The sequence below is a fragment of the Delphinus delphis genome, chromosome 13 (genome assembly GCF_949987515.2).
Source record: "Delphinus delphis chromosome 13, mDelDel1.2, whole genome shotgun sequence".
Taxonomy (NCBI): domain Eukaryota; kingdom Metazoa; phylum Chordata; class Mammalia; order Artiodactyla; family Delphinidae; genus Delphinus; species Delphinus delphis.
In genome coordinates this window covers 12,562,503-12,590,029 of record NC_082695.1, presented here as the reverse complement: position 1 = coordinate 12,590,029, position 27,527 = coordinate 12,562,503, and the positions used below count along the sequence as shown (strand labels likewise).

General features: G+C 35.2%; 1 protein-coding gene across 2 annotated transcripts in view; it reads right to left on the bottom strand.

Moving 5' to 3' along the window:
• Positions 1–27,527, bottom strand: part of MED13L (mediator complex subunit 13L) — a 295,894-nt gene that overhangs the window by 267,441 nt on the left and 926 nt on the right. The gene's annotated exons all lie outside the window — the stretch shown is intronic.

The following is a 27,527-nucleotide window of genomic DNA, read 5'->3' as shown; positions in this document are numbered from 1 at the left end:
TCCAACATGTCACGGAGAGGCTGGGCCCGTGAGCCATGGCCGCTGGGCCTGCGCGTCCAGAGCCTGTGCTCCGCAATGGGAGAGGCCACAACAGTGAGAGGCCCACGTACTGCAAAAAAAAAAAAAAAAAAAAAAAAAAAGAACAGGATGCTATTTCAGAAAAGCAGCACAGAGACCTAAAAGATGGCTCTTGGAAATTTTAAAACAATGATGCCAGAAATGATAAAACTCCACAGAAGGGCTGGAAGATAAAATTTCCCCCAGAAAGTAAAGCAAATAAACAAACAAAAAATAAGAGGGTGGGGGGAGATAAAACTATAGGAGCAGCCCAGGAAGTTCAAAACTAAATACAAGAGCTTTCAGAAAGAGAAAACACAGAAAATGAGAAAGAGGAAATGACCAATAAAATAATTCACAAAAATTCCGGGGGGGGCGGGTGATGAGAGAAGAATACAAATTTCTAGATTGAAAGGGCTCACTGAGTATCCAGAACAACAGATTAAAAGAGACTCACAGAAAGCATATTACTGTAAACTTTCAACACATTGCAGACAAAGAGAAGGGCCTCAAAGCTTCCATATAGTAAAAAGGGGACACATACAGAGAATCAGGAATCAAAAGGATTTCTGACTTCTCAACAGTAATACTAGAAGAAGGCAATGGTGCAATAACTCCAAAATTCTAAAGAAAAAGTACTCCAAACTAGATGTCTATGGCAATCTAAATTATCTATCAAGTGTAAAAGCAGAATAAATACATTTCAAAATATGCAAGGCGTTTAAAAAAAACGGCACCCTTTCTCAGGAAGCTACTGTAGGTATACCCCACCAAAAGGAGGGAATAAATCAAGTAAGAAGCCATGAGGTTTAGGAAATAGATCCAACAAGGGAGGGAGCAAAACAAATCCCTAAGATTACAGTCAATAATCAGATGATTCCAGGTTGTGAACTGCGCACCAGTGTAGAGGGCAATCAATCCAGATCATGACAGGTCAGATGGCTCTACGAAAGACTTTTGTTAAAGAATCTGAAACTGAAAGAACACCCAATATTTGAAAAACTTAAAAGAAGATTCAAATAATAGGCAAAAAGTTTGGGGATGAATTAGTTTAAAATACATAGTAAACAGTCCAAAAACAAGCAAACAAACAAAACCCAGATAATTACCATCTTCGAGTTACACAGAGAAGGAAAAGTAATCAGAGTTTACTGCATGACTTTGCCATACATTAACATAATCAAGTGAATGTTAACACCGAATATTAAGCTAACCAAAATTACTATACCACTATTTTGGTAAAATGGAAGGATGGAAAAAGGCATGTTTGCTTAGTAAGAGGGAGAGAGAATAAGCTAAATCCTCATCTTCAATAGTGAAAGATCCACATTTTTAAAACCTAAAATAACTATAAACTTAGTATTTAGTAACATTTAAGAATCAGGATAGGGGCTTCCCTGGTGGCACAGTGGTTAAGAGTCCGCCTGCCGATGCAGGGGACACGGGTTCGTGCCCCGGTCTGGGAAGATCCCACATGCCGCGGAGCGGCTGGGCCCGTGAGCCATGGCCGCTGAGCCTGCGCATCCGGAGCCTGTGCTCCGCAACGGAAGAGGCCGCAACAGTGAGAGGCCCGCATACCACAAAAGAAAAGAAGAAAAAAAAAAATAATCAGGATAATCAACAAAAGTAGGTGAATGTGTGTATCTCTGGAGAAGGTAAAACAGGGGCCAGGAGTAGGGGAACACTATTCACTAAACCTAGGAATTCCCTGTGCTCCAGTGGTTAGGACTTGGTGCTGTCACTGCCGTGGCCTGGGTTCAGTCCCTGGTGGGGAACTAAGATCCCACAAGCTGCAAGGCACAGCCAAAAGAAAAAAAAAAAAAAACCATGTAGAACTATTTGATTCTTTAACTATGTCAGAGTACCACTCTGCTTTAAAAATTTTTTAAACTAATCAAAATGTGGTAACAAAATATATTTAATATATACAAAAAGTTACTATTAATATTGAGAACTCACACCTTTTTATAGACTGATTCTAGACAAATTCCTAACCTTAAGAACAACTTAGCATCCCATAAATTGTGTTGCAAAAGCCAAAGAGTTATTTACCAGGTGTTAAAATGGGTTGGCTCTCTCTTCTCTCCATTTTTAGACTATTAAAACTCTAGCTGGGCAGAGACACACTTCCAGCTGCATGCTCCCCACACACACACACACACCTAGCTCTGCTCAAACTCTTCCTACTCTGAGCTAAGTGGCTTACCAGGGATCCCCTCCACAGAGGGGATGAGGACAGCAGGGCATTGGGCCTCTCATCTGACTCTCATATAACATGGTATTTTCATGTTGTGAGAAATGCAATGTGATAACTCTTCATACAATAAAGTTGTAGATTAAAGATGCTTTCTAACACATACATACTTTTGCTGATTCATAATAACTTTTTTCCTCAACTATAATTTTCTTTCCAGTCCTCAGTTTACCAATATTAATTCAAAAATATAAGGATAAAAAATGGAATTTAGCATAAGCATGAGTGAAAAGGGCCAAGGTTTTATTGACAATGACTTTAACACAATTAAACAATGTCAAGTAACTATTTTAAAAGTTACTGCCATCTTAATAAGCTACTTTGATAGAAGTATAGTATCTAGATCCTACATAACAGATCGTAAGAGTCACTAGTCAATATTGCTTTTAACTCCTAGCTCCAGAGTTTGAGAGGAATCTACATACGGTGGAACAAATTAACAAATGAAGGACTGGGTTAGTGAGGAAATCTAAACATGTCAAATGACTACAAGGCTATATGGCCTCATGTTCAATCCTTTCAGGCGAATAAACATAACAGCAAAAATAAAATAAAATAATAAAGCCATAGTTGAATGAATTTAATATGAAGTTAAGATTCTGAAGAAATTTGAAAAGTCTTCAGTTACACAGAAGACAGATAAATGAAAGATGGATTCAATTTGCTCAGAACTAACCCAAGTGGTAGCAGAGAAATCAAATGGAAAAAACTAAAACAACAACTGTGAGAGCTCACTCAAGAAAAAAACCCTGACTGACATCCCTGAGAATCATAGATATGGGGGGTTAGGGAGAAGTTGTTCAATAGTAGATGTGGCTTCAAACACCAAAGAGCTGGTTAAACAGTATGATTTATAAGGTTCCTTTCAAACCTGAAATATGAATCTCAAAGATTCGTTCCTTTCAAGCGTAAGATTTCATAACTCTAATATCATTTGTATCTCAGTCAACTAGCTCAGGGGTTAGCAAACTAGGGCCCACAGGCAGGCAACTTGTTTTTGTAAATTAAGTTTTATTAGTACACAACTACACCACATATTGTCTGTGGCAGCTTCCCCACTACAACCACAATGTTGAGCCTTAAGTAATTAACTCTCTGGTTCTCTAAGAGAAAGTCTGCTCATCCCTAAGCTAGGATAATATACATAGGCAAATATGAGATTTAAAATATAAATAAGAAGCACCAGAATTATCCTCCCACCATAAACAATTAGAAAACCAGACCAAAAAAAATGAAACTACTGTTTTCAGACATTGGACAGCAAACAACACAGAGGTAGAATATCGGAGAGAAAGAAAACAAATGAAGTAGGTTCTATAAAGCCTAAGGCAGATAGAATATGTGAAAGCAGATCACCAGAAAGGAGAAAGTTATGCAAAAAAAGAGCTCCAGGGACCTGATGGGGGTTCTTTTGAGACTGTTCCTAAATACCAAGTTGCACATTCAAACAACAAAATTCAATGGGGCCAGGCAAAGAACTACTAGAGAGCTATCATCATTCCAACAGCTCACACAAAGCTGGGGTGGGGAGGGGTGGGGGGCGGGGGGGGGGTAGACAGGGAGGGAGGGAGGGGAGAGGAAGCTGGGGAATAATCTAGTTCTGAACAGCCAGTTTAAAAACAAAACAAAACAAAAAACCACAACATTGTTAAAAACCTTGGGCATAAGATAGAGACCACAGAAAAGTCAAGACTGCTTTAACCCATCCTAATAATCAGGCCTCAACCACCACCACCACCACCACCACCCCATCTTATCTAGTAGTATGATCATCATCTTACCTATTAGTAACCTAACTGCCAGCCAAAACAAAATTCAACTCTTTAAAAGAAAAAATAAAATCCAGACTTTCAATGACATAATACTCACAATGTCTAGTATCCAATAAAAGAATAATAGACATTCAAAGAAACAGCAAAAGGAGACCCATGACCAGGAGAAAAATCACTGAAGAGAAACAAACCTGGAAATGAGTGTGATGATGGAATTAAAAATCAGTTTAAAAACAGCTATTATAAGTATGGTCAAGGATTTAAAGAAAAACACAAGCTGAAAGAGAGAAATTAAAGATATAAAAAAGAGACCAAAAAATTTCTAGTCCTCAAATATTCAAAATATGAAATGACAAATTCACTGAATGGATTTAACAGATTAGGCACTGCCAAAGCAAAGATCAGGGGACTTGAAAACATACAATATAATTATCCAAGCTTAAGAATAAAGAATTTTTTTAAACTCAAAGAATAATGAGTAAAGCCGAAGCAGTCAGAATAATATCAAGTAGCCTCTACCATACATGTAATTAGGGTCCTGGCACACAAAGGGGGAAAGGGAGGACCAGAAAAAAAACAAAGACAAAACCAAAAACAATATTATTTAATAATGGCCAAACTGTCTCAAAGTTTCATGAGAACAATAAATCTCAGAACCAAGGAGTTCAGTGAACCCAAAACAATATAAACCAAAAGAAAAAAAATCAAAATATACAATTAACTTTCTGAAAACCAGTATAAAAAGGAAAATCTTAAAAGCTGCTGAGAGAAAAAAAAAGACTCATTACATAAGCAGAAGCAAACACAATATTTACAACAGACTGCTCATCAGAAAATATGCAACCGGAAAACAATGGAACAAGCTGAAAGAATAAAAAACCCTCCAAATCTAGAACTCTAAATCAAGCAAATATCTTTCAAAAATGAAGATAAAATACAGATTTTCTTAGCTTAACAGAAGCCAATGGAACTTCACTTTAATAAATGTAACTAGAATAAATGCTATTTTAAAAAGTTCTTCCAGTACAAGGAAAATAGATGGAAACCTGGATCTATACAAAAGAATAACAAGCACCAGAAAGTTAATATATAAATAAATACAAAACATGTTTTCTAATTTAAAAATTTCCTTAAAAGCTAATTAACTGTTTACAGCAAAAATAATGGATCATGGACTGCATACTACATATAGGAGAAAAATTTATGACAACAGAACAAAGACTAGAAAGAGAAAATGGATGGTATACTGTTCTAAGGTTTTAACATTATAAATGAAAAAATTTATTACTTAAAGGCACACTGAAATAAGTTAAAGATGCATATTATAAACTCTTGACAAGTCCTTAAAAAGTAAAACAAAGAGGTATATCTAACAAACCAATACTGAAGACAGAATGGACTCATTAAAAAAAAAAAAAACTCAAAATAATCCAAAGTAAGTAGAAAAAGACAAAAATAAAAGGGGGGGAGCAAAAAATGGATGGGACCAGGCAGGAAAAAAAAAGCCAAGGTAGTAGACTTAAACTCAATCATATCAATATAATTATATTAAATATAGTCTAAGTACTATGTACTTAGTCTAGTCTAAGTACTAGTACTAAGTACTAAGTATTAAAAGATATCAATTCTCAGAATGGATAAAATTTTTAAAGGCCCAACCACATACTGCTCACAAGAAATGCACTTAAAGATAAGTTAGATTAAGAGTGAAATGGTAGAAAAGGATACATCATGCAAACATAACTTATAAGAGAGCTGCCGTGACTGGATTAATACCAATACCTCTTGACTCCAAGAATACTATTACTAGGAATAGAGAGAGAAATTTTATAATGATAAAAATGTCAAATCTTCAAGAAGACATAAATCCCAAATGTGTAGGTACCTAATAACAAAATTTCAAAATATATGAAGCACAAACAGATATATCTAAAAGGAGAAACTGACAAATCCAGAATTATAATTGGAGATTTCAACAGGTCTCCTCTCAACAACTGATAAAACAAGTAGACAGAAAATCAATAAGAATATAGAAAAACGTGAACACTATCCACCAACATAACCAAACTGACATTTATAAAACATTATAACTCAACAAAAAAATACATTTTTTTTCAAATGCACATGGAACATTCACCAAGAGAAACCATATGCTGGGCCATAAAATAAATATCAAAATATTTTTAATTTTTTTCTTCATTTTTTATTTATTTTTGGCTGTGTTGGGTTTTTGTTGCTGCGCGTGGGCTTTCTCTAGTTGCGGTGAGTGGGGGCTACTGTTCATTGCAGTGTGCGGGCTTCTCATTGTGGTGGCTTCTCTTGTTGCAGAGCATGGGCTCTAGGTGCACGGGCTTCAGCAGTTGCAGCACTCGGGCTCAGCAGCTGCAGCACTCAGGCCCTAGAGCATGCAGGCTTCAGCAGTTGTGGCACACAGGCTCAGTAGTTGTGGCGCACGGGCTTAGTTGCTCCGCAGCATGTGGGATCTTCCCGGACTAGGGATTGAACCCATGTCGCTTGCATTGGCAGGTGGATTCCAAGGAAGTCCTCTATCAATATATTTTTAAAAGTTGAAACTTCTGAATAGAATTAAGTTAGAAATTAACAAAATAACTCTAATGCTCCCCTCCCCCACAAAATCTGTAAATAAATAATACTTATAAATAATGCATAGAACCACCCCCCAAAAAATCACAAGGGAAACTAGAAAATATTTTGAACTGAATATGAAAAAAAAATATATACCAAAATACGAGGGATACAAGTCAAACAGTGCTCAAAGATCTGTAGCTTTAAATATTTACATTAGAAAGGAAGAAAGATATAAAATTGCTCTAAGCTTCCTCCTTTGGAAGCTAGAAAAGGTGTAAATTAAACCAAATGTAAATTAATAGAAATGATGAAGAAAAGAAATAAATGAAATATAGAACAGACTAACAATAAAGAAAACCAATAAAATGAAAAGCTGGTTATTTTAAAAGATCAATATAATTGACAAACTTCTTACTAGGGTAATGAAGATGGGAAGAAAAGACAAATTACCAACATCAGGAATGAAAGATGAGAAATTACTTCACATCATAATAACACTGTAAAGATAATGAAATTACTATAAACAATGCTATGTCAATAATTAAAACTATTTAGATTAAATGGACTAGCCCTTTGCAACAATTACCAAAGTAACACACAAAGATCTGAACAGCCCTGTATCAAAGAAATGGAATTCATAAATTAAAATCTTCCCTCAAAGAATTCTCCAAGGCAAGATGGTTTCACTAGTAAATTCTATCAAACATCTAAGGAAGAAATACCACCAGTTCTACACAAACTTTCAAAAAACAGAGGGACTACTTCCCAAATCATTTTTAAGAGACCAACATTACTAAGACCAAAAACATTACAAGAAAAGAAGTCTACATGCCAATATCCTTCATGAACACAGATTTAAAAATCAGTAACAAAATATTAGCAAATCAAATCCAACAATATATAAAAATAACATACCCTCCACATAGAGTTTATCTTGGGAATTTAAGCTCAGTTGCATTAGTCTGAAAGGCCATCTATGTAATTTGAATCAAGCTTAGTTCAAAAACCCATCAGTAAAATTCCCCATATTAACAAAACAAAACCTGTGATCATATCAACAGAGAACATTTAACAAAATTCAACACCTAGAGCTTCCCTGGTGGCGCAGTGGTTAAGAATCCGCCTGCCAATGCAGGGGACATGGGTTCAAGCCCTGGACCAGGAAGATACCACATGCCGCGAGCAACTAAACCAGTGCACCACAACTACTGAGCCTGCGCTCTAGAGCCTGTGAGCCACAACTACCGAAACCCGCACGCCTAGAGCCCGTACTCCACAACGAGAAGCCACCGCAATGAGAAGCCCACCGCAACGAAGAGTAGCCCCCGCTCGCCGCAAGTAGAGAAAGCCCCCGCACAGCAACGAAGGCCCAACACAGCCAAAAATAAATAAATTAATTAATTAATCAAATAAAATTCAACACCTAGTCATGGTAAAAAGACTTAGCAAACTAGGAATTAAAGGGAACTTACTCAGCCTGATTAAGGGTATATTCAAAAACCTACAGCTAATATCACAATTAATGATGAAAAATTGACCACTTTCCACCTAACATCAGGAACAAAGCAAGGAAGCACATTCTTAACACACTTCTATTCAGCTTTGTACTGTAGGTCCTAATCAATGCAATAAAACAAGACATAAAAGGCATACAGATTGGAAAGGAAGATAACATCATCTTTATTCACAGACATCATCATCATGTACGTTTACAAAAATTAAAGGACTTCAGAAAATCTACTAAAACTAATACAGTTGACCTTCCACAACACAGGTTTGAACTGTGCAGGTCTACTTATATGCACATTTTTTGAAATACTACAGTACTACATGATCCGTGGTTAGTTCAATCTGTGGAGGCGGAACTGTGGGTATGTAGGGCTGACTATAAGTTATACTCGGATTTTCAACTGTGGGGAGGGTTGGTTCCCATAACCTCCATATTGTTCAAGGGTCAACTGTAATTGAGTTTAGGGAATTTACATAGTATGTAAGAAAAATATACAAAAGTTAATTATATTCTACATACTAGCAGTGAACAATTTAAAAATAATATTTAAAAGCAATGCCACTTATAAGAGCACTGAAAAACATGAACTACTCAGGGATAAATCTGATAACACATGTTGCAGACCTGTACACCAAAAACTATAAACAATGTTCAGAGAAATTAAAGACTTAAAGAAACGGAGAGCCAGAACATGTTTACGGCTTAGAATACCTAAAACTGTTAACCTATCAATCCTCCGCAAACTGATCTATGGATTCAACAAGATCACAATCAAATCCCTGCAGGTTGTTTTCTTGTTTGTCTTTTATTTTTTTTAACAAATTGACAGGTTGACTCTAAAACTTACATTGAAATGCAAAGTACCCAGGAGAGCAAAAACAATTTTGAAAAAGAACAAAGTTGGAAATTTACCCTGACTTTAAGATGTACTGTAAGATTTCAGTAATCATGACAGTGTGGTAGCGGCAGAAGAGGCATGTAGATCAAAGGAACAGATTATAGGGAATTTCCTGGCAGAATTCCCTGGCGGAGTGGTTAGGACTCTGCACTTTCATTACGGAGGGCCCAGGTTTGATCCCTGGTAGAGGAACTAAGATCCCGCAAGCCGCACTACACACACACATTCAATACATTCAATTGATTTTTGACAGTGATAGGAAAAACACAGTCTTTTCAACAAATGGTGCAGGAATAACTAGATATCCCACATGCAAAAAGAACTTCAATCCTTACCTCACACCACACAAAAAAAACTCAAAATGGATCACTTAATCACAGACCTAAACCTAATAATGAACACTGTGATACTTCTGGAAGAAATCATAAGAGGAAATCTTTGCTACCCTGGAATAGCAATTAGAACTCATATATAGCTGGCTGGATGTAAAACAGTACAATCATCTTTTTAAAGTTGAGCAGTACTTTACAAAGTGAAATCTGTATTTCCCACATGATTCAGCAAGGGCACTCCTGGTTGTTTACAGAAATAAAAACATATGCCCCACACAAAAACCAGTACATGAAAGTTCATAATCATTAATAAATGAATGGATAAGCAAACTGTGGTTTACCAATACAAGGGACTACAACTTAGCACTAAAAAGGAATTACGTACTTAAGAAACAATATGAAGCCAGACAGAAGACTATATACTATATGATTCCATTTATAAAATATTCTAGAAAAGGCAAAATGAGTCTACAGTAACAGCAGATCAGTGGTTGCCTGGAGGTGGGAGGTGGTTTCACAGACTACACGTTAGTCAAAACTCATAAAACTGTACTTGCTTAAACTGGGTAACATTTTATTGTATGTAAACTATACCTCAATAAAGATCATCAAAAATTTATGTATTAATGGAAGAATCCATGTAAAAAAAAACTCTCAAAGAAAAAAATCTATTTTTAATATAGCCAAAGTAACCATCTTCTGTATCTCCAAGGTAACTGTGAATCTCTCTTAGAAAGATATTTTCGAAAACATTATTTTCATGCCTAACTACATCAGAACACTGGTTAATGATTTACATTTATTAACCTTAACTAAAAGAGAACTTGTGAAATTTCTGGGAACTGAACTATTTAATGTAGTTCATTAGTGAATTGGGATGATTTCTTACGCAACTGTGATAACAGACTATAAACACAAATTTATATTACTTTCTCAGTATAGCAGACATTGTTGGCTGCCGACCCAAACATGAACAGCTCCTTCCTCCACAGTAACATACACTCTATACTGCTGGGGATAACAATGTGCTCACTTGAAGAACTACATTTCCCAGCCTCCCTGAGGTTAAGCATGGCCAGATGTGTTGTAAGGAACTTCCTAGAAGTTTCCTTTAAAAGGAGGGGTGTGGCCTTCCTACATTTCCTCAGCCTTCTATCTAGAATGCCACCATGATGATTATAGAGTTTGAGCAGCCATCTTGGACAATATGCTACTTGTGATAAACTAGAGATGATGGAATAGTAAGAAAGAACGAACCTGGGTCCCTTGATGACTGAGAAGTAACCAAACCAGTTCTGAAATGCTGCCTCCAGCTTGCGTGTATGCAAAAAAGAAATTTCTATCTTGTTTAAGCTATTTGTCTACTTTTTAATAAGCACATGATTATGTTACCATAATAAATCATTTCTGATGAGCATTTCAGCAACTGGCTTTTTATTTTTAAAAAACTAAAAGACTTTTAGTGGTGATGAATTTTTTTGAGACTATTACCGAGGTTTTTATCTTGCCCCATTCATTGATCAAAATAAACTATCTTAATTTTTCATTTTCCATCTGGTTTTCTCTATTTGGAATAAAGTAGTCTAGGAGAGAAAAATCTGCCTATCTGTGGGAAGAAATTTTAAGCTGCCTTATTACTCCATGAATCTGATGAAACTTTTTAAAAATGTAAACTGTTTTATCACTCCATTAATCTCAGGCAAACCTACATGCTCCAGTGATTTCTACCTTCATGCTTATGCTAAATTATATGGTCTACACTGTTAATTTTTAAAAGGCTCAGAAAAGAAAGAGATCAATAATGTTTGGAATAGTTAGGAGAAGCTCCACAGAAGCTCTAAAGGACTTAGACAAGAAAAGAAAGAAGAGTACACAATACAATGCACTGGTTAAGCGTTCGGGCTCTGAAGTCAGTGACTGGGCTCCATCATTTGCTGGCTGTGTGACCCAGGGCAAGTTACTTTAAACTCTTGCTTCAGTTTTCTTATCTGAAAAATGGGAACAGTAGTATCTACCTCATCAGGATCTTGATGAGAAAATTTATGTAGCTGGCAAACAGTTAAGCAATTACAGGCATTCAGTAAGCACTTTTAGAAAGGGCAAAATCTCTGAGATGAGAATGTGTTTAACATGTAAAGATCTGACTTGAAATAAAGATTCTTGTTAGTGAATGGTTGGAAATTTTAAATAGAAAAAGAAAACAAAAGGCTTTTTAGAGATTAAATGCTTTTGAAAAATAAAACTCACAAAATATGTATGCCCGTTTGTATGAAAAGATGCTGATAACCTCATTAGGAATAAAAAACCTGAAAATTTTAATACTGAGATTATTTTTGCTCAGAGTATAAAAAATTAAAATGAGTAAGTTTCACAATAGGCGAGGACAGAAGAATTGGGCATTTATGTATTGCCCAAAGAAATGTAAACTGACACATCTTTTTAAGGAATTTATGGTTATAACTATCAAAATGCTTAACTGTACTGTTACAGAAAAAAACTGAATCTTAATGTTTCTCACAGTTGATGGTTAAATAAACAATAGTACATCCCATCCTGTGAAACAGGATACAACTGTTTAAAAATAATAATAATAAAAGAGTGAAGTATATCTAAATTTACTGACTTGAAAATATTGAGACTGATTTTATGACTAATATTTTTAAATGCTAAGCAGAAAAAGCATGTTGCAGGAAACGCTGGAGAATTAGCCCCTACCCGTAATTTTTTTAACTACAAATATGTCCATCATCAATATGCATATGCAATATGCATAAACTGTGGTGTAAGAGTGAATTATAATTGTTGGAACATAATATTAAACTAAAATAGCAAGCTGCAGAGGAATATAGTTCATTTATGAAAAGTTCCAAAAACCAAAATTATATATATATGTGTATATATACATACACACATTAAATACTCATGATTAAAACCTTTTTTAAAAAATAGAAGATGATAAACATAAAATCCAGAATAGTTACCTCTGAAAGGAGAGGAAAGAGAATGGAAAGGAAAGATATCATAAGGACTTCACAAATGCTAAAATGTTCTTTTTCTTACTCTGAGTATTAAGTACATGGGTGTTCACTGTATCATGATCGTTTCTACCTTATGTATGATTTATACACACTATTATCTAATGAAAACAATTTTGAAACTGCATTGTATAGGCACACAAACATATTAAAAAAAACAAATTTGGAATGATAAAAATTAAACTACCGGTAGTTACCTCTATATGGGGGAGGGGAACCTTCATGTTTTATGTCAGATCCACCAATTAACAATACTGGATTGTTAAATTATAAATTATAAAATTAGTTAAATTTATAAAGTACTTTTCTCTTAAAAATTATAATTGTGAAAATGGTAACCACATGGAAAATACGTTAGGCATACAGCTGAATAAAGAACTATATTTACCCTGTGATTACATCTACTTACCAAAAAATGTGCACATTAACAGGAAGAGCTGGAATTTATATGATCTAATGGAGTGCCTGGATTATGTGTAATTTTTTTATATGTAGTTTTAATTTCTTGGAAGTTTTATTTCTTGGAAATATTTTGTTTTTCATTAGTATGACCTCACTTGGAGAGAAATTAAAGAAAAATGACAACTGCAAGAAAGCCAACTCTCCACCTTCAGGATAGCCAAGTGAAAAATCTACCCACATGGGAAGGCTGAATGAATTACAGCCAATTGACAATGGATAGCACATGCTGTGCCAGTAAGTGCACTCAAAACAACTGGAGAGGATCCCCACCACAGCAAGGAGATTACATCAAAAGGTTCTGAAGTGCATATGTACATTTTAGCGCTTAACTGAGAACTGGTGCTGCCAAGTAAAAGTGCAGCGGGGTAGGGAAAGCTCCAGAGTACAGGGAGTCCAGGAATGTGCTTAAAAAGGAAAGGGGTATGGAAGGATGGGCAGAGAGGGAGAGAGGAAGGAAAAAGTTTTCCCAATATGCGAGGCAGAAATCTGATACGGCATAACAATTACACTCTCAGTATCTATAAAAATATTGTCCAATCAGAAAGCTAAGTGCTGAGGGAACAGAGAATAGAATGACAGGAATGAAAATTTAAAGGAACCCAAAATGAGAATGAAGAATAGCACCAAAGATACACACTGTTTTGTGGTCTTTACAAATGTCCTCTCTATTCTATCCACTATGCCAATTCCTAAAAACTGGTAATTTCCACAAAGGCAAGAAGAAAAATAGGGGTAAAAGTCTATTTCATCCTACCAAAAATATCACTAATATGAAATTGATAGAAAGAAAACCTTTAAATAAAAAACTAAGTGAAAATAATTCAAAGATTTACAGAGGGAGAATGTAATCTGCTTTCTGAGCTTACCACTTTTTTTTTTTTTTGGTTTAATTCAACATATTTATTATTACAAGGGAATATACAGTGGAGAGTTCTTCTAACCTCTACTGCATTCCTTATGAGCCGGTAGTCAACTGTTGGTCTCTACATTGTGTTTCTGAGGTTCATCCATGATGTTGTGAGCTTACCACTATTAAAAGCAGAGGCTCTATGGAACAAACGCTGATAGAGTCAATTGCTGTTAGGGCACTCCCCCCTCTATTTTCTTTCTTTCTATCAGAGTTTCTCCATGCCCATTTCTGATAATCAAAAATTCAAGAGCTCTTCCCCTACCAAAATATTCTTGATTCCCACCTACAACCACCACCACTCACAACCCACACCTCTCCACCTACCCCACCAGTCTTGCCTTCTCCTTTCTTCCCCAACTTTTTTTTTTTAATTAAATTTTTTTTGCGGGGGGGCTGTGTTGGGTCTTCATTTTTGTGCGAGGGCTTTCTCTAGCTGCGGCAAGCGGGGGCCACTCTACATTGCGGTGCGCGGGCCTCTCACTACGGTGGCCTCTCGTTGTAGAGCAGAGGCTCCGGACACGCAGGCTCAGTAGTTGTGGCTCACGGACCTAGTTATTCTGCGGCATGTGGGATCTTCCCATACCAGGGTTCGAACCCGTGTCCCCTGCATTGGCAGGCAGATTCTTAACCACTGCGCCACCAGGGAAGCCCCATCTATACATTTTTGGTATGTATTTTTAAAATATAGGACTTTTATTCCTTAATATCATTTTTTTACATCTTTATTGGAATATAATTGCTTTACAATGGTGTGTTAGTTTCTGCTTTATAACATCTTCCCCAACTTTTTAATCCATCCCTCTTTTCTCATAAATCTTATTCTCAATTTAGGAAAAAAATCTTGTTCCCACTGCTTCAAACCTTTTCTGAAAATAGGCAGATTACATAGGCTAATGTTTGTTTTTACTTTCTTTTCACTATCTCTTGTCTTTCTGCCCCCAGCTCTTGTCTGTAGTTAATTTTAAAACTTTTGAGTTCCACAAGGCTTAATTTAACAGCAAGAACCCAGGCTCAGTGAATACTTTCATATATGCCTGTGATCAAAGCGTAGGTCTTCTGCTAACAACTACAGCTCATGGATGTTGCCAACAGTTTTCTTTGTTTTGTATAAATGAGAATGCAAATGCTATAAAACCAAGAATATCTGTTTGCCATTTGATTCCTCTCCTATGACATACAATATTGGTCACCAAGTCCTGTCAAATTCTACCTCCAAAATACTACTTGAACCCATTTCTTTCTCTCTATTCCTACTGGCCCTGCATAATTTCTCAGATCTAGACTATTCTAAGAGTCTTCTCTCTGCCTTTGGTTTCTCCACTATTACAATCAACACTACACAAAGCCCACCTCGGTTTTCTCTCTGAAACATAAATCTGATCAGGTCATTATCCTCCTCAAAAGCCTTCAGGCATTCCCCTGTGCATACAGAATAAACGTCCAGCTTCTTCATGTCATCCAATCTGGCGTCAAACATCACCTTTCAGGCTTGTCTCCTATCTATTAAAGACTAAGCATTAAATAAAAATAAGTTAATTTAATAAAAGAATAATTTCCAAAGATATCTAGAAATATTGTATGACTCATTAATGTATTATTTATGTAATTATTTAGGTAACTGATAGATTTATTCATCTCAACCATATACTATTACCTCCAAACTCAAACTTTTACAAAACAGCTAAATAAAGTTCTGTCTACCTAATGTATTAAAACTGGATTGAGCTGTTTCTATTTTCAATTCTAATATTAAAATGTAAGGTAGATCACAAGGATTTTAAATCAATAGCTATTTTCTAAAATGAATGTTAACATATATTGCCAAATTTCTCACAGTTTTCTGGAAATTGTTAAAGTCAGCTCTTAAGAGTTCTTAACAGTGTATCACATCTACCATATGAGAAAGTTTGACAACAAAATCAAAGTTACTGTAGGAGATAAGCACCTACCTTAGTGAATCCCATTTGTTTTCCTTCTAGACTATTCCTTGAGTTTACCATATAAACTACCAAACCAGACTACTCATCCTAACACAGTCATTAGAAAAGTTTCCTAAGAACAAGTAAATACTTCTTTTTCAAATCAAATTTATAAAATTTACTAAAGAAGACAGTTTATTAGCTTACACATATCTAAGTAGGGGTTCTCATGAGAATCATTCTGTTTAATTAAATGTTATAGGACCTTGCAGACAGACTCAAGAATAGCACCATCTGTCTGGGTTACAAAGCTCAGTTTCACCATGGTATCACCAAACAGCAACAAAATATTATTTTCATACATATCTCAAGTAATTTACAGACAACTAAAGAATTTAGTCATCTGGGATCACGACACTTGATTCAATCCATGCAGATGATTACACTCTGTACACGCTGTATGTAAACCAATATACTTTGAAAAATGTTTTTAGTAACTTAGACTTTAGGATTTATATTTCAGAAGGTAAATATTTATGGTCTTTAGTAGCTATGATGTAGATTTATGCTCTGGTATAAATTCTAAATGTTAGACTGTTCAGGTGTTAAATAAATCTGTACAATTTAAAAGTGCCTATTATTTATTTAGCATAATTATCATTTAAGTAAATTTTCCTAAAATATTTATAGCTCTAGGATTATATTGCCACACTTTCTGACAGGATTTCAATTCCCATTTTTTAATGTGAAAAGTATTTTAAGAAGGGAAGGAATTATAAATAAAATCATCTATGTAACATGAAAACCATTATTGAGAAAAATCTCATTGAATTCAGAAGTAGAAAATAATACTTGCCACTGCAACTCAATCTAAATAATATAGGCATGCCTGCTATAGGTAAAACATCCTCTGCACCTCCCCTAACACTGAATATTAAGGCAGACCATGAGAAATTAAAATCCTAAATACGTATGAATGCTAATCTTCACCTGTGGAAGAAGCTGCTGAAAGAACATGTATGGGACACTGGATGACTTCCTAGGCAGTCTCAAATGAGTAAAGCAATGCTAAGTGGAAAAGGTAAGTACTTTGGTCTCACAGACCAAACTTTCTGTTAAAACCTTAAGAAATTATCTCAATTTATTTATCCCAAGGCTCTTCTTTTTAATTCTTCAGCCTAGCCAAAAATGAACCTCAGGATGATATCGAACATTTGCTAGACAGACACAGACAGGGCACAACTTACAATTCTATTCCTCCTCTTATGATAATTTGCTTTGATCCCCAGAAAGCAAAAATGCCACCTCCCCTTAATCTGTCCCAATATCTAGTCTTACCAATCAATGGGCCACTAAATCTACCTCCACTGAAACCGTACTGAAACAAAGGACACTGAAGCACTAGACAAAGAACCTGGGAGGCAACCGTACAAGCAAGGCTGGAACTCTTGGCACACATGCATAATGTATACATGCCAACAGAGTTGGCGCTTGAACTGCCCACCCTGCAGAGTTGAAAATCCACATGTAACTTTACAGTCAGCCCTCCTTATCCACGAACTCAATCAACTGCAGATCGCATAGTACTGTAGTATTTATTTATTGAAATAAACCCGAGCATAAATGGACCCATACAGTTCAAACCCATGTTGTTCAAGAGTCAACTGTATATCCAAAAGTAGAGTTCTTCCCAGGATTTTTGCTCATCATCTGTAAGACCCCCATCAGAAGGCACTAAATACTGACTTCAGCAACAAAATTTACAGCACAAAGCAGAACTAAAGAGAGAGAAGAAAAGACACTGACCAAAGAAGTATACTTTAAAATTTATAAAATTTTCTGGGGTGGCTGACTAAACTGTCTCTAAAAGAAATTCCATAGGAAAAGGACCAAAAACATATTACGGACAATGGCATCAATATTTGATTCATTTCAAGGGGGCGTATTTTGAAAAAGGCTTCTCATTTGGGCAGATATGTACCTGTTCTGGTGTGACTAGCTCAAAATCAGTTTCGTAACTGTGAAGTGTACAACCCAAGGAGGTGACATTTGACCTACTTAAAACAACCATTAAAGGAAAATAAAAACAAAAATGGTTAACAGTAACAAGCACATCAAGTAAAATGCACATTTTTTTAGCTAAAAAAAATTTTTAAGTGTTTATTCAGGCTCAAGCTCAGTATCTTTAATCTGTGAATTTAAAAAGCACTCAAGTTACAACTGAGATTGTCCACACTTACTCATTTCTTATATGCTCACATCTTTTATTTCTCACAGGTGTCTTGCTCTTTTCCAGCGCTAACCCCATCACCTGGGTTCCTAATACCATTTCCAGCCAGATTGTTTCATCAATTATCAACTTATGTCTTTCATCTTTCTTTCCATCTCTCCACTACTGTTGCTACTAATGTATAAACACAAATGAGGCTCTTGCCTTCTGAAAAATTTCCTTCATCTACCTTTCAATCTCTTACCTTCCTCACTCCCACATCACTGCTTGCCTCACATCAACCTCCTTCAACTGAAAAGTGTACCATTCATTCATTCTGCAAGCCACTGTAATCCAGATTCTACCCTCAACAGTCATATGTAATGATTTCAAGTACCAAGCTGCCCAAACAGCAAAATTCCTCATCTTTCACTCCTAACCTCTCCCCTTCAAGGTCCACCACAGTTGTCTTTGAAAATTATGATTATTCTTTTTTTTTATTTTTAAGTCAGATAAAGCAAATTATATTGCCCACTGAAAGCACATTAACATATATATTCATGACTTAAATGTCTAGGCTTCATGAGAAGTAATTCTGGATCAAAATCCAATTTGTTTTAAATGAACGAAATTTTTTAAATGATAGGTTACACAGTTCAACAATTCCAATTTGTCTATGTAAGAGAGCAATCCTAGAAAAGCTTTTAAACATATTAGTAAATGTAATACCATTTAACACACTTGTTTTTCCTCAATTCATTTCTCATAATAGTTTCTATATTGTCTTGGATTATCTCCCGCTTTTAGTTTCATATCCCATCTGCTCATTTAAGATTCACGTCTGTCCAGTTTCTGAAATATTTGTCACTTTAGTCATTAGCATTTTGTGTAATATAGCACTGTTTTTTTTAAAGTTCAGAACCGAATTATTTTAGAAAACTGATTATTTTAACATCACCATTTCTTAACCTAAAGCAGCCTGCCCACACTTCAAATTTTCCACCTAACAAAAACCAGATTTCAACAAGTTTTTGTACTGTTTTTTAAAAGGAAACCAAGAAGCAAGACCATAAATTAGAAGTGCTCTCCTATATACCACTTCAGGAAATATTCTCAAGGACAGACCCAGAGCTGTCAACTGAGCTTCCAAAGAATATCCTTTGCATTCCCCTCTAGCAATCCATATCCATCCATTCCTTCAAGATCCAGTTTAAAACCCCCCTTCTGAGTTTTTCTGGCTGAGTTACTATGCTGTCTGTCCATGCTGCCTTCCCTCTGCATTTACCATCTACAATCTTAGAAACTAAATAGTATATGTAGGTCTTTATTCTACACATCAGACCCTTAGCCCTTTTGTAAGCCCAAGACTGATTTCAATCATTTCTGATGTATATACATGACTGGAAAATGAATATATATTGTCCTAGATTTCTCAAGCATAACATACAAAAAAATTAATATCTAAATACTAATTTATTGGTTACACCATCCAGTGTGGTCACCCCCAATTCCCTTTTCACTTCACTGAGGCTCGTTAAGTCCTCATTTACCACACAAAATATCAAGTAGAAAGTTTTTCTCTAGGAGTGAGTGAAAGAGGAAAGAAGGGAAGAGCTAAAGGGCAAAGAAATACAAAATCTTTTCCTGATGACATCACAGAACCTATCACTATTCCCTACGTTTTAATAAAAGTATATCAGTAAAGAGGAAGCAGCAGAGCAGCGGATACCTTCAGGTAGGGATGGGAAAATTGGCTTCAATCCTTGCTCCAAAACTGCTGTTCTTCCATTGGGAAGGAACCACCCTCACCTCTCGACACCCTCTTCAAGCCTCTCTTTCAGACAGCAATCCTCTCCTAGGCCTTGAAGTGGGCCTAGAGTCTGGGTCATCCTCACCTCACTCCCACTGCCTGCAGCATCTAAGGTGGGTTTTAGGGAGTGCCTGCTCTGATTGCCAGCAAACTACTCAGAGGAAAAGTACTCCTAATATTCTAAACTTTCCCATAAAGATGCTCCCATAAATAGCATTCGAGTTCTATAACACAAGTAATTAAGTACAATACAATAGGCAAACCATCATTTATAGCAACAGAATTAAGGGTATGTTTTTATGTGAAAGCAAACTTACATACAAATTAACTTTTTCTGATATTCAGAATGCTGAAAACCACCTACATGTAAAATTCTACACTTCGGATAAAAACTTAGAACACTATTCATATTCGACATGACTAAGACAAAAACTACAGATGGGGGAGGGGCTTTCCTTCCTTCAACAAAGTCTAAACAATATTTTTAGATGTTGCCACATTATTAAATGGAAAATAGAAACTGGTTGGTAGCTGAGGATATATACTTTGTTCAAAACAAAGTAAGGGTTGTGACATGTGTGTGAAACTAAAACATGATTTAGTCTTTAAAAAGAAAAAGATATTTATTAAGTACTATTTCTGACATTCCCTGAGACAACTCTCAAAATGTTAATACAACTGCTATTTAAAGTTCAAAGAGCACTCCAGAGCTGCCAAGGAATTAATAGCTTAAACTACTAAATAAGAGCCACGGTTCAATCTCCAGTCTCAGCCAGTCAGAACTCAGGGCTGGTACAGCAGAATCACCTAGCTTATTAAAGACACCACACAACTGAGAATCACATAAACAAGTGAAAAGTTGTTAACATCTAAAGATGGCTTATTTACAAAGAAAACACAAGAACAATTTAATCTTCTGCTCCCTCCAAAAAAGCACAAATACAATATAGCTGCCATACTTAAAACAAGTAATTTTGCCATTCCAACTTCCTGGTTAACTGCCTAGGGCTACTCTATAACTTCAGTTGTAATTTGCCAGAAGTCTCTTCCTATTAAAAAACATTATCTAGTCATCCAAAATACTTTTCTTAAAAGATACTCAAAAGGATTTTTCACACCTCCTGACCCCCATATTTCCTTCAAGTTTATAGGAGGAACTGAGGCACAAAACCATTATGCAAGCAACCAGATGTAGTCACTAGTAGAAAAAATAAAAAGTTTGAATACCACTCAACTTTCCCTATTACCGACCAGTTTACTACCCATTTTACTGAGCTCATGCAAAGTAATCTTATAACTGAAGGTTGAGCAAAAGCCCTCTTATATGGCTTAGAGAATGGAAATGAAGGAATTCTGGATCAAGCCCCGAACAAAATCTCCAACAGGTTCCAAAATCTATAGGTTGCCTACCACATTAGACAAAACCTAAATACTAACTGAATTCCTATTCCTTTGAGGTATAAGCATGTCTCCCTTGATCAGCTGGAATTCTCTTTAATAAAGATTTTCTATAACTCATCTAAAATATTACCAAGCCACAGTACATACAGCCTAGATAATGTATATTCAGAACACAGAGCTAAACAGCTAAATAAATTTTTAAAATAATAATAAATAACATATTGTGATCAGGACCTAAATGGGCAATGAGAACTCCCTTAGGGAACAAGGTGACAAAGAGAATAGTTTTCCAGTCATTCGTTCATTTAACAGAGTTAATTAGCACTTAACTGTGAAGAGAATGGAAAGATGACTTAGGGTCACAGCCCTACAGAAGCTCATATGATTATCACAGGTAGAGAGAAGGAGGTACACGGAAGGAGCAAGAGTGACAAGTTCTACCTGTGGGAGTCTAGGAAATCTTCACAGAGGAGGTGACATTTGACCTCCTTAAAAGATGAGTAGGATTGTGCCAGACATATACACGTGCAAAAAAACTAGGAGCTGGTTCCTGAGTTGGATAGATGTACCTTCTTCCTCATTTCTCTTTAGGATATTAACATTCAATCATGAGAATTACCAACACAAAATGTTTTGTAACACCAATTATACTTTTGAATACCTTATTACCTCTCAAATTAAGCGCAGATGGACTGTGGAACTATATGAGGAAGCTTTATGTGTCTTATGCAAAAATACTTCCTCAGAAATGTATCAATGATCTTGGGGGGGAGGGGGATCACAGTTTTCATGCAATTTAATACCTTTTAGATGATCAATCTTTAAAATTTCTACTCAATATTATAAAGAATTCTATGCACAATTACATATTTTATTTGAAACAAATCATTTCCTCAAATTTAATTTTAATATCAACTGTCTTAAATATATCCAATTAAAGTAGTGACTTAATACAAATTAAGAATTATTCCAGTAAAGAAATCTAGTGAAGACTGAGAAAAAAAAATTTACCTGCAAATCTACCTAATTCTCTTTATCTTCCCCTTTTCATTTTTTTAAGTTACAAATCTAAACAATGTAAAATAAAGGTACAAATGAAATTTTCAAATAATCAACTCAGGAGGTTCCTTTAACAGTAATGGAATTTCACTGTACTGGAAAAAGTACAAAATGCAGAAAGCTGTCAACCAGGGCTCTGTGCTATTTCACAGTAGTAGAAATACGGTTTTAATAAGTTTCTACCACAATTCATCTGGAATGAGAAAATAAACACTCAGAAATATACATAATAAACTACAGAGTATGAAAATGCCAGTGACATAAACGTTCTCCCTTGGACACCATTGATTCTTCTAATTCTCACCTAGAAATTAATGGAAAAAACTTAATCTTCCTTGACTAGAATCCAAATGCACTCTAAGACATTTTATCAGCTTAAAAAAGGAAAACAACTGTACTCCAACAAACATAACTAAAACATGCTAATATAAATGCAAGTAAAACGGGAGTTCCTAAAAGAAGACTATGATAGCCAATTTATGAGGACAGAATCCAACGATTTCAAAACTTAAGTAACAAAACACTATAGTAGGATGGGGAGCTACCATAACATTTTAAAAGCATTTAAAACTATTTTTGTATCAGCTAAAGCAAAGATAGAAAACTATACTGATGTACATAAGTGACTTTATACTAAACAAAAATTGGGCAAACATATACATTTCATTCATGCAAATGAACGTGAATTTACAATTCCTCATTTATGTTAATATTTACCAAGATTAATGGAAAATCATCTCCCCTATGTAATGAAGTGAATTCCCCCAACAGAACAAAGCTAACACCTTCAAATCTTTCGAATAAACAATGAAAGCTTATACTATAAAAGGAAATTATCTAAACAGGATCAGAAAGTTGTTAAATGATTCAAGTGGGAAGAAAAGTCCGAAATTCCAACACACACTACAAATATTGATTCATTAACTCCAAATCTCTAAGCAAGTCCTATGAAACAAATGTGGGTGCAAATTTTTTTTTTAACTATTCCCACAGCACATTTTTAGGCTATCTACCTAACTACCTCACTTTGCAATGCATTAAATGTAATTTCTCGAAATTACAATGTTTATACAATGACAAAAACAGGAATTCTGGTGGCTACAACACACATTGTTTGTAAAGCAGATTAGCACACAATACATTTTAAATAAGTGACACTAAAAGAAATGTCACAGAAATCTTTTTTCTCCATTTCTAATAAATGGCTGCAATGCACAGCTCAGTAATAATACCTAATATTCAACCATATTACTAATTCTTATAAACTTTGTCTAATCTCTCTCACTAGCTAACTTTTCTGTGAAATTAACATATCACCCACTTTCAGAAAAAACAACAAATCAGTACCTTCTACTACTATTTCAGAGGAGGAGATTATTATTTTCTTCTACTGAAAATAAGTCAAACCATTCAGAAAAATATCTAGTCTGCGAATTCCCTGGCAGTCCAGTGGTGAGGACTCTCTGCCAGGGCACGGGTCCGACCCCTGTTCAGGGAACTAAGATCCCACAAGCCAGGCGGCATGGCCAAAAAAAAGAAAAATATCTAGTCTACCTTTGAATCAAACTTTGAGGAACAGTTGAATTAACTGTTCATTAAAAAAAAAAATCCACATAAACAATCTTATTACTATTTACACTGAATTTCACTTCAATTTTAAATAATTTAACAAATATAACTATAGAATACGCTTATCTTTTGCAAATATATGATACAGAGAATACAGTATAAACTGGTGACAGTATCTTTCTTATTACTCTCAAGAGCAGAGGAGACCTTTGAAAGTGTTTGATGAATACAATTAACTCACAATTAACTAGGCTAAATTAGCCAGTGAACAAAAAAGATGAATCAATCTTTCCAAACCTAATTAATATAATCCACTACTATAACTTAATGTTAATTAAAAGAGTGCCTTAAGAGATTTTTTTCTCCAAATACCTAACACAATCATGAAAAAAAAATGCCAAAATATTCCAAAGAAAGTGCTAAACTACATAAGCACCTGGCATAAACTCAACACTCATTGTCCTCAGGCACCCCCCCCCCCCCGCCTTTATTCTCACAAAGAAACAGCCCCAACCTAACTTCCTCTCAATGAGCACTTCAAGCAATAACACAGATATTTTGCAGCATATAAGTCTTAGGTACATTATTTTCTCTTTAAAATTATGAACACATACAAATGGCTCTTTAAAATGGTCCAATAAACTGCTACACTATGCCTTAAATTGCTGTCTATTATGTACTTAAAAATATTTACTAGCAATTGGAGGTTAATATGGCAATTATTACTGGGTAGCTATTATTGCTATTAAAAATATATAAATACTGCAACACCATGCACTACTAACAACTAAACACTGAACAGAAAACATACATTAGCAAATTATAAACATTTTCATTCAACAAAATGAACCGTCATGAAAAAAAGATGCTTTATGTGTAAATACTAAAATTGGAAATTGAGATGAAAAAATACCCTGCATATTTACTGGCACTTGAGAAGATTAATCATTCCTTCTTCCTCATTTTCAATTGATAGTCCTCCCCATCTGGTTCTAACTCAAAAGAATAGATCTCAAAGTTTCTACATTTACAACTATCTTCCTTCTCTGCAAAAACTATAATAAATCTCTTCAGAAAAAAGGAAGCAGGTCAACAACAGATTACCTTAAAATCTTCAAATATAGAATGAATGGTCCTTAATAGGAATTATGTACTAATGTGTGTTTCAATTGAGGAAGGAAGAATGATACCATCCCCCAACTACCCCATAGTCAGGAAGATGCTAAGCAAATAAAACAACATGAATGTGCAGCACACATAATTAAGAATTAGACTGCTGTTGTGTCAAACAGTATATACTTAAATCTAGTTAAAGGACACAAAATCGCTTTTCTCCACATCACCTCGACTGAGAAACAAAAGTAAAGAAACAAAACTAAAGATATACTTAACATCTGGAAATTATATCTTTCCACAAGGGTGAGTTGACATACCATAGGGTGCACTCGTACACTTTCCAAAAGGGCAGATTTAACACACTTAACTGAATTATAACTGAGTGAATATATAACAAGAGTCTCCCGGAAATGTGATGGACAGCATGAGAAAACAGTTTTGAGTCACAAAGGCACAGCCAGGCATGCATTTAATGCAGTAGCTACAAATTTCACAACTGTAAGAATAAGAAACACATACAATGACCCATATCATATATACACAATGGCATCTTTCACATGTTAGGAAAAGGGGGCAGGGGGTGACAAAGAATTTAGGAAATGTGATGCCATGCAGCAGAAATATCAGAAAGCAAAGTAAGTAAAGGACTGACAAAAACCTTAAGGCATCTGACTGCACAAATCAACTTTTGCTAAGCCATAGGAACACCTCAAGGTAACACAAAGTGGGTGGATCATTACTGTGTTACAGAACTTTATAATCTCTAGCTTACATTTCAATCTACATTAATATGAGTATCTAGATAAATTCTCTATAAACAATAGTTTTCTCTGCTCAAAACAACTGCAGGCCAAAAAGAAAAATACATGCCATTATAAAGCACCAAGAGTTCTTATAATACATGCTTTATTTTGAACGGGTAATGATTTTATCTCCTTTGGAATTATTCTATACAATGTACTTCAGGCAACATATTTTTGTTATCCCAGGTTGCTGCTATATCTAATTTACAAGAAAATGCTCAATTTGGAATGAGAAAAATTTACAATATCAGCAGTTCTTTAACCGATTCGTAATTTTTTTAATTAGCACCAATCCACCCTCCACCTAAAAGAGAATGTAGACATTCTATAGTCCTTTAAAAAAAAAAAAATCAACCCACGCCTTTCCGCATTTCAAAGTTGCTACCTAAAGAGCAATTCTGATTTAAAAAAGAAAAAGAGTATATTCAAAAATCAATTCCTGGTTTAAAGAGGTTTAGGAGAGAAATACCCAAAGCACAAACCTTTAGTCAGTCATAAAGCACAGAGTCCGCTCCCACAAATTGTTTCTACAAAAGAATCTTAAACATCTTATCTCTATCAACATTATCATCCTTACTTAAGCTTTAAAAGAAAAGAAAAAGAAAAAAGGTAGAAGAAATGATATATACTAAAGACTGGCTACACATGGATTTTTATTTGTCTACAAAATGTACTGTATATAAATTAGCCACATATATACAAGCCATTACCAGTCAGCATGATATATGGTTATTTGGGGGCTCTCTCCTCACTAATATTGGTCTACTTGGTTATTTTAATTCCCTGATAAAGTGTCAACGTGGTCACCAGCCGCCAAACAAAAACCTTTTAAATACCCCTTAATCAATGTTTGCTAATCTATGGAAGTCCCTGAATCTGACTAATACTAAATGATAGACTGAGAGAAGAAAACAGGAGGCAAAATGAGTTTTATTCCCATATATCAAATGATCAAGGGAAAATTATCACAGTACAGAGAGTAAGAATCGCAACTTATAACTGATTTTAAGATTAAATATCCGAAAAAAATGCTAGGAAAAAAAAAGACCTGATCCTAGTACAAAGCACAGATACTATGTCACTCGGTCTTTGTAGGTAAAAATTACACTTTGACTTTTTTTTATCTGCATAATGAAATATATTTAATAAAATAAAGCTTCCATTCGAAAAGTTGGCAAGAATTTGTACTTCTCCACTAGTCTCAAAGAAAAACAAATCTATGCTACCCATAATTAAATGTAACTAATTACAATTTGAACACTAAATTATTTATCCAGTGTAAACAAGGATTAAGAGGAAATAAAGCTCTATCTACAGCAGAGGTTACAGAAAACAATTTCCAAAATGCATGTTCCCCAAAGGCAGTCCCCCCAAAAGGGTACACAACTTAAACTAAGTTGAGTTTTTTCAAGCCTAAATTAAACCGTTCAGCCAATTTTCCAATTATATTCTACGCTTGAAACATAATTGCCCTACATCTGTTTACAAATCTTTGCTCAATATTTAAACAAATTCGTAGTCTCCCGGGCACATAGTTCTACATACAGTAACTCATGCACAAAGCACATATTTAAAGACCACGCACTGCAATTATTAGCCTAAACGCCAGGTTTAACAACGTGAATGTTTTCAGAGCTAGGTAATACGACCCAATAAAAAGCAAAGATGGCATTTACCACCAAATGTCACTGCCACCGCCAGGAAAGAGTTGCTGGAACCCTATACATTTTTAATTTCGATGAACCTAGACGGCGTCGTCGGGTGCCAGGCTTCCAGGAGAACAATTGACACCCTAACTGCTTCAAGATTAAGGCAGGCGATT